Source organism: Papaver somniferum, chromosome 5, assembly GCF_003573695.1.
Source record: "Papaver somniferum cultivar HN1 chromosome 5, ASM357369v1, whole genome shotgun sequence".
In the NCBI taxonomy this organism is placed as follows: domain Eukaryota; kingdom Viridiplantae; phylum Streptophyta; class Magnoliopsida; order Ranunculales; family Papaveraceae; genus Papaver; species Papaver somniferum.
In genome coordinates, this window is record NC_039362.1 from 173,117,370 (window position 1) to 173,129,955 (window position 12,586).

Here is a 12,586-nt window from a genome sequence, read left to right on the forward strand (position 1 = left end):
GGTCCAGGTCCACCAACAACACCTTCACAAAGCAAAGCAAGTGGGCAGTGATCTGCCATCAACAGGAATCGATAGCTTCAAAAATTCTCTGAACCTATTAGTAGATCGAAAAATATTAACTTTTTGATCATCCTTTCCATGATTCCAAAACCAATCCCCATAAAAACGTTTCTTTGATTCTTTCTTCATAATCGAGAAAAGCCAATCAGCTCTAGCTTTTGTAAGGAAAAAACTAGAATCATTTTTTGAATTCCTTGTAATCTCCTTCACAGTAACACCTCTTCTTCTTTTGTTCCCCTCATTCGTTAAAACAAATGATTTATACTCACAATCAACAATAACAATAACAGGTTTGAAGTTTCTAGATCTGGATACATTGGTCCAATCAGAATCAAAATAAGTATCTGATGACCCTGAAGAATAACCTCGAACAACCTCCACCCATGACTTCTTTCGCAACTTCTCCAATCCACTGCCTTGTCTAACCCTGAACTCTTGATCACTGCTCTTCTGCTCTGCCTCGATCCGCTGCTCCTAGCTTCCACTGTCCCTATTCACTAAAACCCCATTACTAAGAACAATCCCTGAATCAATCCTAAGTTTTCTAATCTGATTAGCATGTGAAGTTTCAGAAAAAACTCCATTAGCATAACTCGAACTTTTTCACACCATTTTTATCGGACACTCTCTCTCTGGCTAATCAATTAAAAGTTTTCGGTGGCTTCTTGCTTAGTTTGGTATTGCTGCGGCTTTTGTAAAAGCACTTTTCTGTTGTGCGTGGCTGTACTGTGCTGTGAGCAAAAAGCAGTTAGACGTTTGGTAAAAGATTAATTAAAGTTAAAGCTGATTAAAAAAGCTATCAAACTGTGTTTGGTAAAATATCAAATTCAACCATTGTTGTTGTAGCAAATGACAAAAACAGGCTTATCTCTGAAAATTGTTTTACTTAATTTTATTAGCTTAAAAATAATTCATTTTTTTATTATTAAATTATAAATATAAATAATATTAAATTTACTAATGGTCACTAATATTATGATTGTTAAAAAAAATTTAGTTTACTTAACCACTTTTTAATATATATATAATTTTCAAACAAAAAATCAAAATCAAAGTTAAATTAATTAATTAATTAATTAAATTTTATTTTTAATAGTGACAAATTAAAGAAATTGTTATATAAAATAATTTGAAAATAAAAAATAATAATTTTTAAAGAATAAAAGACAAGAAATAAAAAATTGATTGTATATAAACTTATGGGCAAGTTTTGTCATTTATAAAATAAACTAGGGATAAAAAATATAAATCAAGCATTAACTTTGGGTGGGACCACAGCTTATGCTTTTGTAACTTTTAAAGCTCCTCCTCCCCTGCTTTTAAAAGTTAAGGAATTTGGCAAGTGCTTTTGATAAAAAGCACTTTAGTTTTTTTTTACCAAACACTAATTTCAGAAATTATTGATATATATAAATTTTGAAAATGCTTTTGGAAAAATAAAAGCATTACCAAACTCAGCCTAAGTCACGCCAACTTTTACCGGAACGGTTTCTTGGGGACTACTCAAAAATGGTGGGGGACTACTCTCCATTTTTTTGGGTGGATATTAGAAGTAATAATGAGTCACCCCTTATCTAACTTTTCTTCTAATACCAAACTTGCCCTTGATAATTAAATTAGTGTAACGATTAGTGAGTTAATTAATGATTAGTAAGATTAAATTAATAATTTGATTTTTTTCAAAAAAAAATTATAGAGAGGGAGAAGAAGAAGATGAAGATGAGGGTTTTGGAAGAAAAAAATTTAGATCTTTTTCTTTAAGAGGCACAACAAGATTATGATGTTTTGGGTACTCACGGATACTTCAAATTTAGTTAATGGTGCTTGAATTGGCCAAAACATTCCTAAAAATGAACAATTTACAAATTGATTTCGGTTTGGTTAACAAAGTTCGGTTACAACATTTGAAGAACAGGTAGCCGAACTCAGCTTCAATGGAGTTTTTTCTTTCAGAGAAAACTTCGGTTAGGAGAAAAAAATTGCGACGTAACCGAACTAAAAGTTCGGCTGGGAAAATAAAATGAAAAAATTTGCAACGTAACCGAACTCAATATATAGGTTTTCAGGGAAAAGTTCGGTTAGGAGAAAAAAATTGCGACGTAACCGAACTAAAAGAGTTCGGTTAGGGAAAAAAAATTTCGACGTAACCAAACTTTTCTATGAAAGAAAAAACCTCCATTAAAGTTGAGTTCGGCTAGTTCGACAAAGTTTTTCAGATAATTCCCAGCCGAACTTTTATCTGCAACTTCCATTTTCAACTCATTTTGAGGATAATTTCTCATTTTTCAAAGGGAAACGAATGAAAAATAATGGGTTTGTTATAATTTTGATTTTGATTTTGTTTTGTTAATGATTTAAATTAAGCTATATAAAGAGGTGACGCTGGTGGTGATTTGAGGTGGTCGGTGGTGGTCGGTGGTGGTAAGTGGTGGTTGGTGGTGGTGAGCGCTGGTGGTGATGGGTAGAGGTGGTTATATATATATAGGTGGTGGTGGTGTTGGAAGGAGGTGATTATATATATAGGTGAAGGGTATGTTAGTCATTTCCACACTTTAGGACACCCCTTATAAGTATAGGATAGACATTCCTATCACAAAGTAGTCCCCCACCATTTTTGAGTAGTCCCCAAAAAAATGGTTCTTTTACCGTGCCCTTGCGAACCTGAATGCCCAATTGGTACTCGGCCCAGGAGGCTGCACTGTTGTGGCTGCCCAGTATATCCTATCATGTTTAATCACCTGTCGGACTCTGACCGTACTGCATTTCCTACATATATATATATATAAATAAGTTATTTTGACGTATGTGTACCTTTGTAATTGTTGTGTTGTTTTTTTTTTCTTGAACGAAGGGGATGTATTCCATTAAACGAAAGCCCTAGAGAGCCGTTACAATACCGATTGGAAATCCATATTATTGGAAATCCCAGAACAAATCATAAGGAGGGACAACTAGCATCCATATTGCAGACAACTAAAGAATCCAAATCGAGACATAAGAAACCGACTCTCTGATAACATATTCCACTGAAAGTAGTGGAGGCAACACAGACAGTTTACAAACAGAAAAACAAAGTAGTAAGCCAACGGAAACAAACGCCACCGAGATCAAACACAAATGAAAACAGTGACCCACTCAACGAACAGCTGCCAAAACGCTGACCGGAAAACTAGTCGTCATCTATACACAGCAGCACCAGAAACTCTAGCTCCCTGCCATCAGCCAACAAAACAGGAACTCCAGAAGCTATCATCACCACCATCAGAAGCTAACACTTCCACCGGAAGTAATCAATAGTATCACCACCAGTAGTCATCACCTCCAACAGTAGCTGAAGTCACCAAACAACCAAGGAGTAAAACAACAACCCCACAAACATATTCCGCCACCACCATCAAAACATGAAGAATCGAGATATTAACCCCAAAAAATCACCATCTATAAGACCTAAACTATAGATTTAAAATAGATCTAAAAAGAGGTGCACCACCAAACGATTATTCATGGAAAAGGCAAAACAACAGTAAAATAAAACCTATTTATAACTAATTACAATAATTATAGATGAATCTTACTCAATTTGATCCATAAAGAACCAAATCAAGCAAGATTCAAAGAGAATAGATGAAAATTATTTGGTCGGTGAAGATAAGGAAAGAGGAAAGAGAAAGAGAGGATAAGAGAGAATTTGATATTGTTGTAATTGTTGTGTGTGGATGGTATTGTATTGTGATTATTTTTTTTTTCTCTTCTCGACTTGATGTAGTTTACTTGTATAACCATGTTTGTAATTATCTTCCACTAGAGTGTTTGCACGTGCATACGCACGTGTTAGACCAATGGTAAAATGTGATCCAGTAAGTGGGAACAAGTTAATTAAGTCGCAGTATAATGTACAGAATAGAACCATCAAAATTTTATTTCCCCTGATCTTTTGAAGAAAATTAATGATTTTTGATTCGAAAGTAATTTTGATTGAATTTTACTGTGAAAATCAAAATCTAGGGTTATCGTCGTTGCCTTCTTCTTTTCTACTTCTTGTTGCACTGTTTTCTTAGATTGATATATGGTTAAATTGATTGAAGCTTTAAATTAAAGAGGAAAATTGAGTAATTTAGAGGAATGGGAGTAGTAGATATGAAATTATTTTAGGGATTGCTCTGAATTTCATTTAAACATTTGTTGGAACCTGAATCTTTATCATGTATGGTAGAATCCGTTTCCATCATATTCAATATCGTTGGTTTCAAAAGAACAGAACTGGTTAATTTCAAGAGTTTTTTTTTCTTTTTTTCTTTTTGTGATGTCGATACAATTATACCCTCAGTGATTTATATGGATATTATTCAAATGTACACATATTTGAGCATGGGCATATTTGGAAATCACAATTTGCAGCTTCACCTTGCTAAAGTAAGGGTAGTTGGCTTTATATAATAGAATAAATTAGAAGTCCGCACGTGCTATGCACGTGCATAACGGTATGTTCTAATATAAAGGCACCTGAATTGGATCCTTCCTAATTTCTAATGTTGTCTGTAATTACTAATATACCCTCATTTTTATTTATAGAGCATTTATTTTTTAAGTAAGATATGGGGATAAAATAGTCATACAAAAATTGCAGCTTCAAAAACACCGTAGCAAGGAGAGTTTGCTTTATATATAGTAATAGATAAATTTGAAGTGGTCTAAGGCGTTGTGTTAATTGGTAATGTTAAATTGTGTTTGATAACATGTTTCTATATGTATATTGCAAGTTTTCCATAAGGCCATCATTTACCTAGTTCCGATTGAATTGAAGACGATCGGATAAAATTTCTTGTTTGACAATTTCCCTTAGGGGGTTAATGGAAAGAGAGATTTCACGAAAGATTAAGAAATGTGGAGTAGATTTGGATCCAGAATTCCGCGGCGGCAGATTTGGAAGAATTGTAAGAAGCTTTTGGGTTCAAGGTATTGGGAAGGGCTTTTCCTTGTTTTTTAAAGAACCATTTTTTAGAGACTATGTTTTTTTTTTCTTTTGGGATGGGAGGAACATGATATAATTAGGCCATCAAGGGGTGTCGGTTCAGGGTTTCTAGTGTAGCACAGATAAGGGTAACAGGGATATGTTTAAGTTTCGTCAGAAACTTAATTAAATCTGATTCAAGGATCAAGATTTAAGAGATAAAAGTTTATAATCAAATCAAAATGATAATAATAATATTGATAATCAGATGTGTCTTGTAAACAAGAGAGTCTCAGCCTTTATATAGACTTACAAGAACTGATTAAAGGAAAGAGTTTGACGTAAACTAGAAAAGGAAATACTTGCGAAGCAAACTAACTTAAACTGACGTTAGGGATCAACAATCATAGTTGATCCAAAAGCATGAGGTCAACTGTTACAGTTGATACAGAAGAAAAGGATCAACAATCATTGTTGATATAGAGAAAGATGTACTACATCAGTCCCCCCCTTCTTGAAAGAAACTCTCCCTCGAGTTAAAGTATAGAAAGAACTTCATTCTCTCCATGGAATTTGAATATTTCTTGCACATTGAAGATATTATAGATGTTCCAAGTCGATGGAAGATCAATAGCATAAGCATTGTCACTGATTTTCTTCAAAATCTTGAATGGTCCATATTTCTTCATCTTGGTCTTGTTATAAGTACCAGTAGGAAATCTTTCTTTTCTGAGATGAATCATAACCAATTCTCCTTCACCAAAAGTTTTAAGTTTTCTATGATGATTGGCATCGTCCTTGTACTTGTTGTTAGAATCTGCAAGCTTTGACTGTACCTCTTGATGTATGAGTGAAGCTTTCTCAACAAAGTTATCTTCCTTAGCATTTGATTTACGCAGCTTGGGAAGTACCACCAAATCTAAAATATGATTAGGCACCTTAGAATAAACAATCTGAAAAGCTGTCTTACCTGTAGATCGATTAACTGAAGTGTTATAAGAAAATTCCATATGTGGAAGGAGATTATCCCATTGCTTCTCTTTTCCTCCAATAACCTTGGCTCTAATCAGATTTCCTAAAGATCGATTGACCACTTCAGTTTGTCCATCTGTTTGAGGGTGAGCAGTTGTACTATATTGAAATTTAGTACCCAAACGCATCCATAAATACTTCCAAAAGTAGCTCAAAAATTTAGTGCCTCGATCAGAAGTAATTATTTTGGGAATTCCATGCAAACGTACTACTTCTTTGAAAAATAAATAAGCAACATTGGATGCATCAGTTGTTTTCTTGCATGCTATGAAGTGAGCCATATTTGAGTAACGATCAACAACTACCATAATAGAATCATTCCCCCTCACAGTACGTGGTAAACCAAGCACGAAATCCATGCTAATATCCACCCAAGGAGCTTCAGAAATTGGTAGAGGAGTATACAATCCAGTGTTTTGAATATTACCTTTAGACTGTTGACAAACCATGCATTTTTGTACGTACTTTTGAACTTCTATTTTAATAGAAGGCCAAAAATAACGTTCTTCAACCAAAGATATTGTTTTATCACGTCCAAAATGTCCACCAAGGCCACTTCCATGTAATTCTTGGATGAGATGAAGACGTAGAGAACATTGTGGAATACATAAACGATTTCCTTTAAAGAGAAACCCTTCTTGAATGAGAAAATCATCAACACTTCCTGTTGAAGAACCACACTTGTCCCAAAGTTGCTTAAATTCTTTGTCTTCACTATATAAATCTTTTAAGAAATCAAAGGCTAAACTCTCATGTTTAAGAGTAACCAGAAGATGAGTCTCCTACTCAAAGCATCAGCAACTTGATTAAGTTTCCCACTTTGATGTTTAATGGAAAAAGTATATTGGTTAGTAGTAGATAACCATCTATCATGCATCCTATTGACCTTTGCTGAAGTTTTCAAAAACTTGAGAGCTTGATTATCAGTATTGACAACAAATTCACTGTGAATAAGATAAGGATGCCAATTCTTAAGAGCTTGAACAAGAGAAATTAATTCCAACTCATAAGTAGACAACTTCTTCCTTGTATCTGAATTCTTTTCACTATAGTATGCAACTGGATGTCCTTCCTGAGATAACACAACACCAATGCCAACAACAGAAGCATCACAATGAATCTCAAAAGATTTATCAAAATTTGGCATGACAAGAACAGGTGCACTGGACAATTTTTCCTTAAGAAGATTAAAGCTCTTATCTGCTTCTTCAGTCCACTCAAAAGTATCACACTTCAAACAATCTGTCAAACCAGCTGCAATGGTACTAAAGTTTCTCACAAATCTTTTATAGCAAGAAGCTAACCCATGAAAACTTCTTACTTCACGTATAGATGTTGGAGTAGGTGATGTGGTTTATAGATAGTGGTAAAAGTGGTTCGATTCTCAGACTTGCGAAGGATAAAATATAGACTTAATTTCTAAAACTAAAATAGAAAACAAATTAAAAATTGTCACAAACTCAACCAAAGATGGTATCAATATTAAAAGAACACTGAGGCTAGGATTCCACTATTTTCCAAGTTCAAAGTGATTTAATCCCAATAATTATATTTATGCAATTTTCTCGTTCAAGTTGATTGTAACTATTGCAACAAGTAGATTCTCAAAATAACAAGTGTAAATCCGAAGCATAGAACATAAAAAAACCTAGGTCCAAGTATGCTCTATCAAAAGAAATAACAATTGCTTAACAAAAATCATTCAAACAATTTTTAACCAAGGCAAATAATCATAAAATAATTGCAAATAAATAAATAAAATAGGATATACCACTTCTTGTTGGAAAAATAGCTTCCTCTATCGCCTCAGCAATGGGGTTTAGCTCCTCATATTAATCACTTGCTCAAAATATTTGTTTATGGTTCAAAAGTTGATTAAAATATGAAAAACTATAACACTGATTACTTGCAACGATGTATTGGTGTTGCAAAACAAAGGACTGACTGTTACAAAGAAGTCACTGTAGCAGCGTTACGAATTTGTGATGCTGTTCTTATTTGCAACGCTTGTTCTTCTTCAGCAGCAGCAGAAACACGGGTTTTCCTGCAACTTGATCTTCTCAGCTCTGTAGTGTTACAATATTCTCTGCGACTGCTCCAATGACTTCGTAACCTTCCCTGGAACTCGAACACACCTTTATACTGCTCAGAAACCTAAAAATAGCGATTAATTCTCTCTTTTTCTTTTCGTGCAAGCCACGACAATAATCTTCTATGCCGATTTCCTTAAGCGTTTCTAAGACTTCCAAATCATCCGAAACTATTCCTTAGATAGAATATCACCTTAGGAAACAATCTCACGCCTTTAGTCTCCCTGAAATTCCTAAAATAATTCCACAAAGTTTCCGTGTTCACTTCAACCTATGTTTCCTTTTTTCGGATTATCTAGCCCAATTTGATCGATTCCAGCGCACATACCAAGCCTGTTATGCTCAATCACGTCCAGCCCAACAAATTTCAGCGATTGAATCTATCTAAAACACCTTCGAAATCAATCCCCAACTCTAGTTCGTCCGCAACATTTTTTCCCGCCAATTTCTGAGTTTAAAAACGATGAAGATGACCGCCCCCTATCCTGTGCTGGTCTCCCTTTAGCAGCTGCCTGGGAAATGGATGCCCCTTAGTAATTGGTTACCCCTTATCCATTTGAGGGGTCCTAATAGCAAGTGTCCTCCGGGGGTGCCCCGCTCAACTTTTCGAGCAGATTTTTCCAAAAATGTTTATTGGCCAAAAATACCTACACACACATAAAACACCATAATAAGTACAAAAATGAGCACTATCAATATATAGAATCGAGATAAATTAGACACAAAAATGTGTCTATCAGTAGGCCAATCCACAATTGCCTTAACTTTAGAATCATCCACAGAAATACCAGTATCCGACACAACATATCCCAAGAAAGTGACCTTGTTTGTAAAGAAAGTGCACTTCTTTAGATTCACATACAAAACATTGTCCTGCAGTGCCTGAAAGACTTGAGATAAATGTGAAATATGCTCTTCTTCATTGTTGCTAAAAATAAGTATGTCATCAAAATATACAATGACAAACTTTCCAAGAAAAGGTTGCATAACTTGATTCATGAGGCGCATAAAAGTACTAGGAGCATTAGATAATCCAAAAGGCATGACTAACCACTCATATAAACCTTCTTTTGTTTTGAAAGTTGTTTTCCATTCATCACCTTCTCGAATACGTATTTGATGATACCAACTACGTAAATCAAGATTTGTAAACACTTTAGCATCTGAAAGCATATCTATCATGTCATCAATTCTTGGTATGGGAAACCTATATGGTATAGTAACTCTGTTTAATGTTCTACAGTCCATACACATACGATGCCCACCATCCTTTTTGTCTACTAAAAAGGCTGGACTAGCACAAGGACTTTTGCTAAGTCTTACCAAACCTTTTTGTAACAAATCATCAACCGGACCTTGTAAAATCTCATGTTCTTTAGGACTTAACCTATAATGAGGTTGATTAGGAATAGAAGTTCCAGGTATAAAGTCTATCTGATGTTCTAGATCTCTTAATGGAGGCAAAACATTGGGTAATTCAGTAGGAAATAAGTCACTGAAAGAAGATAATAAAGGTTGTACCTTGTCTGGAATTTCCACCATTGGTTTATCAGCTTCATGAGAACTCAATGAATGATTTGGTTGTAAAGAATGAACAATGGTAGAAACTAGTGCATTTGTCTTCTTATCTGATGGTTCCTTGACTGAATTAGAAGATTGTAAAGGCCATAGAACTTTAGTAAACCCTTCATGAACAAAGGTATAAGTATTCTCATAGCAGTTATGAATAACACGAATATCATATTGCCATGGTCTTCCCAATAATAAACTTGCTGCAGTCATGTTAATAACATCACACAAAACATAATCTGAATACCCAGGGAAAGAAAAATTCACCAAACATTGATGATTAATTTGCTGAGTGGAAGAGCTGTTTATCCATCCAACTGAATACGGCTTTGGATGAAGAGTAACAGGTAAACCAAGTTTCTCAACTAACTTTGCAGAAACATAGTTTTCTGTACTTCCACTGTCAATGATCATGGTGCAAATCTTCTCTTCAATGAAATAATGAGATCTAAAAATATTATGTCTCTGAGTAGGACATGGTTCAGTGATTAAAACTGGTCGAATCATCCCAAGGAAATCTGCATCATAAGTCTCATGTTCTTGAAGATAAAATAATTCAGCATCTCCTAATGCTTCTTCGTCTGAAGTTTCATTAATGTAAGTATGGAATTTGCGACAATCACTAGAAGTATGTCCAGTTTGGTTGCACTTGTTACATTTATCTCCTCGAAATTTTGAATAAGGGTTAGAGGGTTTAGATAATGGTGGAAAATCTTTTTTAAACTGATTTCCTTTAGTATTGCGAACAAAATTTCGCTGTGGAGGAGGCTGAGGTGGCTTAGCAGATGAGATATGCATTGTAGGAGCAGGTTCTGAAGGAACAGAAGTAGGTTGTTGTTGCTGATATGGTTGGTTTGCACTTCTGTCATGTGGATCAACAAAGACAGTTGATCCCTGTGAGGATGGATCAACAACGACTGTTGATCCCTTTTCACCTTGGTAACCATAAGAATAATTATATGGTCTGGAAGTTTTATAAAAGTGTTGATAACGAGCTTGACGTGGAGTTGCTTGTCTAGAGGTACTGAGTACACGCCTTTCAACTATAATAGCTTGTTGGATGGATTCAACCATTGTAAACACGGACTGCGTCAGTCCCTGTTGAATTAAATTATTCAAACCATCTATAAAACGTGCAACTAATTGCTCTTCAGTTTCATTCAATTGGTTACGAGCAACTAAAGCATAGAACTCAGCAACGTATTCTTCAACTAATCTGGCCCCTTGTCGACAGTTTTGAAGCTTAATAAAAAGTTGTTGCATATAATCTCTAGGTAAGAATTTATCTCTTAATAATGTTCTCATTCTTTGCCATGTACGTATAGGAGGTTTATGAGCGTTGCGTCGATCTTCACCGAGTTTTTCCCACCAAGCTGCAGCTCCACCTTTTAATTTATAAGCTACTAGTTTAACTTGAGAAGATTCAGGAACTTCCATAAAAGTGAAAAAGGAATCGACTTCATAAAACCAATCCAGCAAGTCTTCAATATGTAAAACACCATGAAAACTAGGTATATCATCCTTCAACTTATATTCTGGTAAAGTTCCATAAGGATTCATACCATATTTTAATCGTTTTTCATCAACCCATTGTTGCTCTTTGAGTTCTTCAGCTTTGTCATCTTCATCATAGTTTAGGGGTATGGTAATCTTTTTTTTGTTAACATAACCTTCCAAAGGTTCCCTGTGGTAAAGGTTATGGGAAACATTCTCAGGAATATTATCATTCTGAGTAAAAGAAGGTTTAACTTTTTTGGTTTCATCTTCTTCTTTTTCGCCAGAGCTTTGGTCCCCTTCTGTATCATCGGTTAATTTAGGCATCACCAAGTCACCAAAACCAGCATGTTTCCATAATTTGTCTAAACAATCTCCATGCATAGGAAGTGCATATTTTAGAGAATTTATAGCTGAATCAAGCTTGGTATCAAACTTGGTTTCTAAGGAACTAAAAGACGTTTCAATTTTGTTGCCGAGCTTGGTTTCAAGTGCTGCGCTGAGCTTGGTTTCAAGTGCTGTGACAATGGCATCAATTTCATTTGGTGTTAACTTGTCTCCCATTTTAACGAAAGGTAGGTGGGTGAAAATTTAGGGTTTTGAGTTGTTGCGGAAGCTGTGGAAAGGATCTGTTTCTAGATAAAATATAAAAACTTTGTATCTGATACCAACTAGTGTAGCACATATAAGGGTAACAGGGATAGGTTTAAGTTTCGTCAGAAACTTAATTAAATCTGATTCAAGGATCAAGATTTAAGAGATAAAAGTTTATAATCAAATCAAATTGATAATAATAATATTGATAATCAGATGTGTCTTGTAAACAAGAGTCTCAGCCTTTATATAGACTTACAAGAACTGATTAAAGGAAAGAGTTTGACGTAAACTAGAAAAGGAAATACTTGCGAAGCAAGCTAACTTAAACTGACGTAAGGGATCAACAGTCATAGTTGATCCAAAAGCATGAGGTCAACTGTTACAATTGAGACAGAATAAAAGGATCAAAAATCATTGTTGATACAGAGAAAGATGTACTACATCAATTTCTAAGTGGGCTAGGCTTTCTAAGTAGGTCTTAGGGTTTCTTTGGCCCATTGGGTGTCTAACTTTCTTGTAAGACGTGAGGTTTAATTTGGAAATCTGTTTTGAGGCATACCAAAATGTTTCGAGACATATGTTCGGCTGAAGTTATCAGCCGAACCTAGGAAAAATACTCAAGGTTCGGCTCAAATTGAGTATGCCTCAAAAATTTATGGTATGCCTCAAAACACGTTACTTAATTTGGATATGCATACTCTCACTTTTTATGTGTTGCACTTGTGGCTCCTTGTTATTGGGTGTCAACGATGTTTGTTGGATTTCCTTTGCTTGTTTTTTTTTGCAGCCTTGT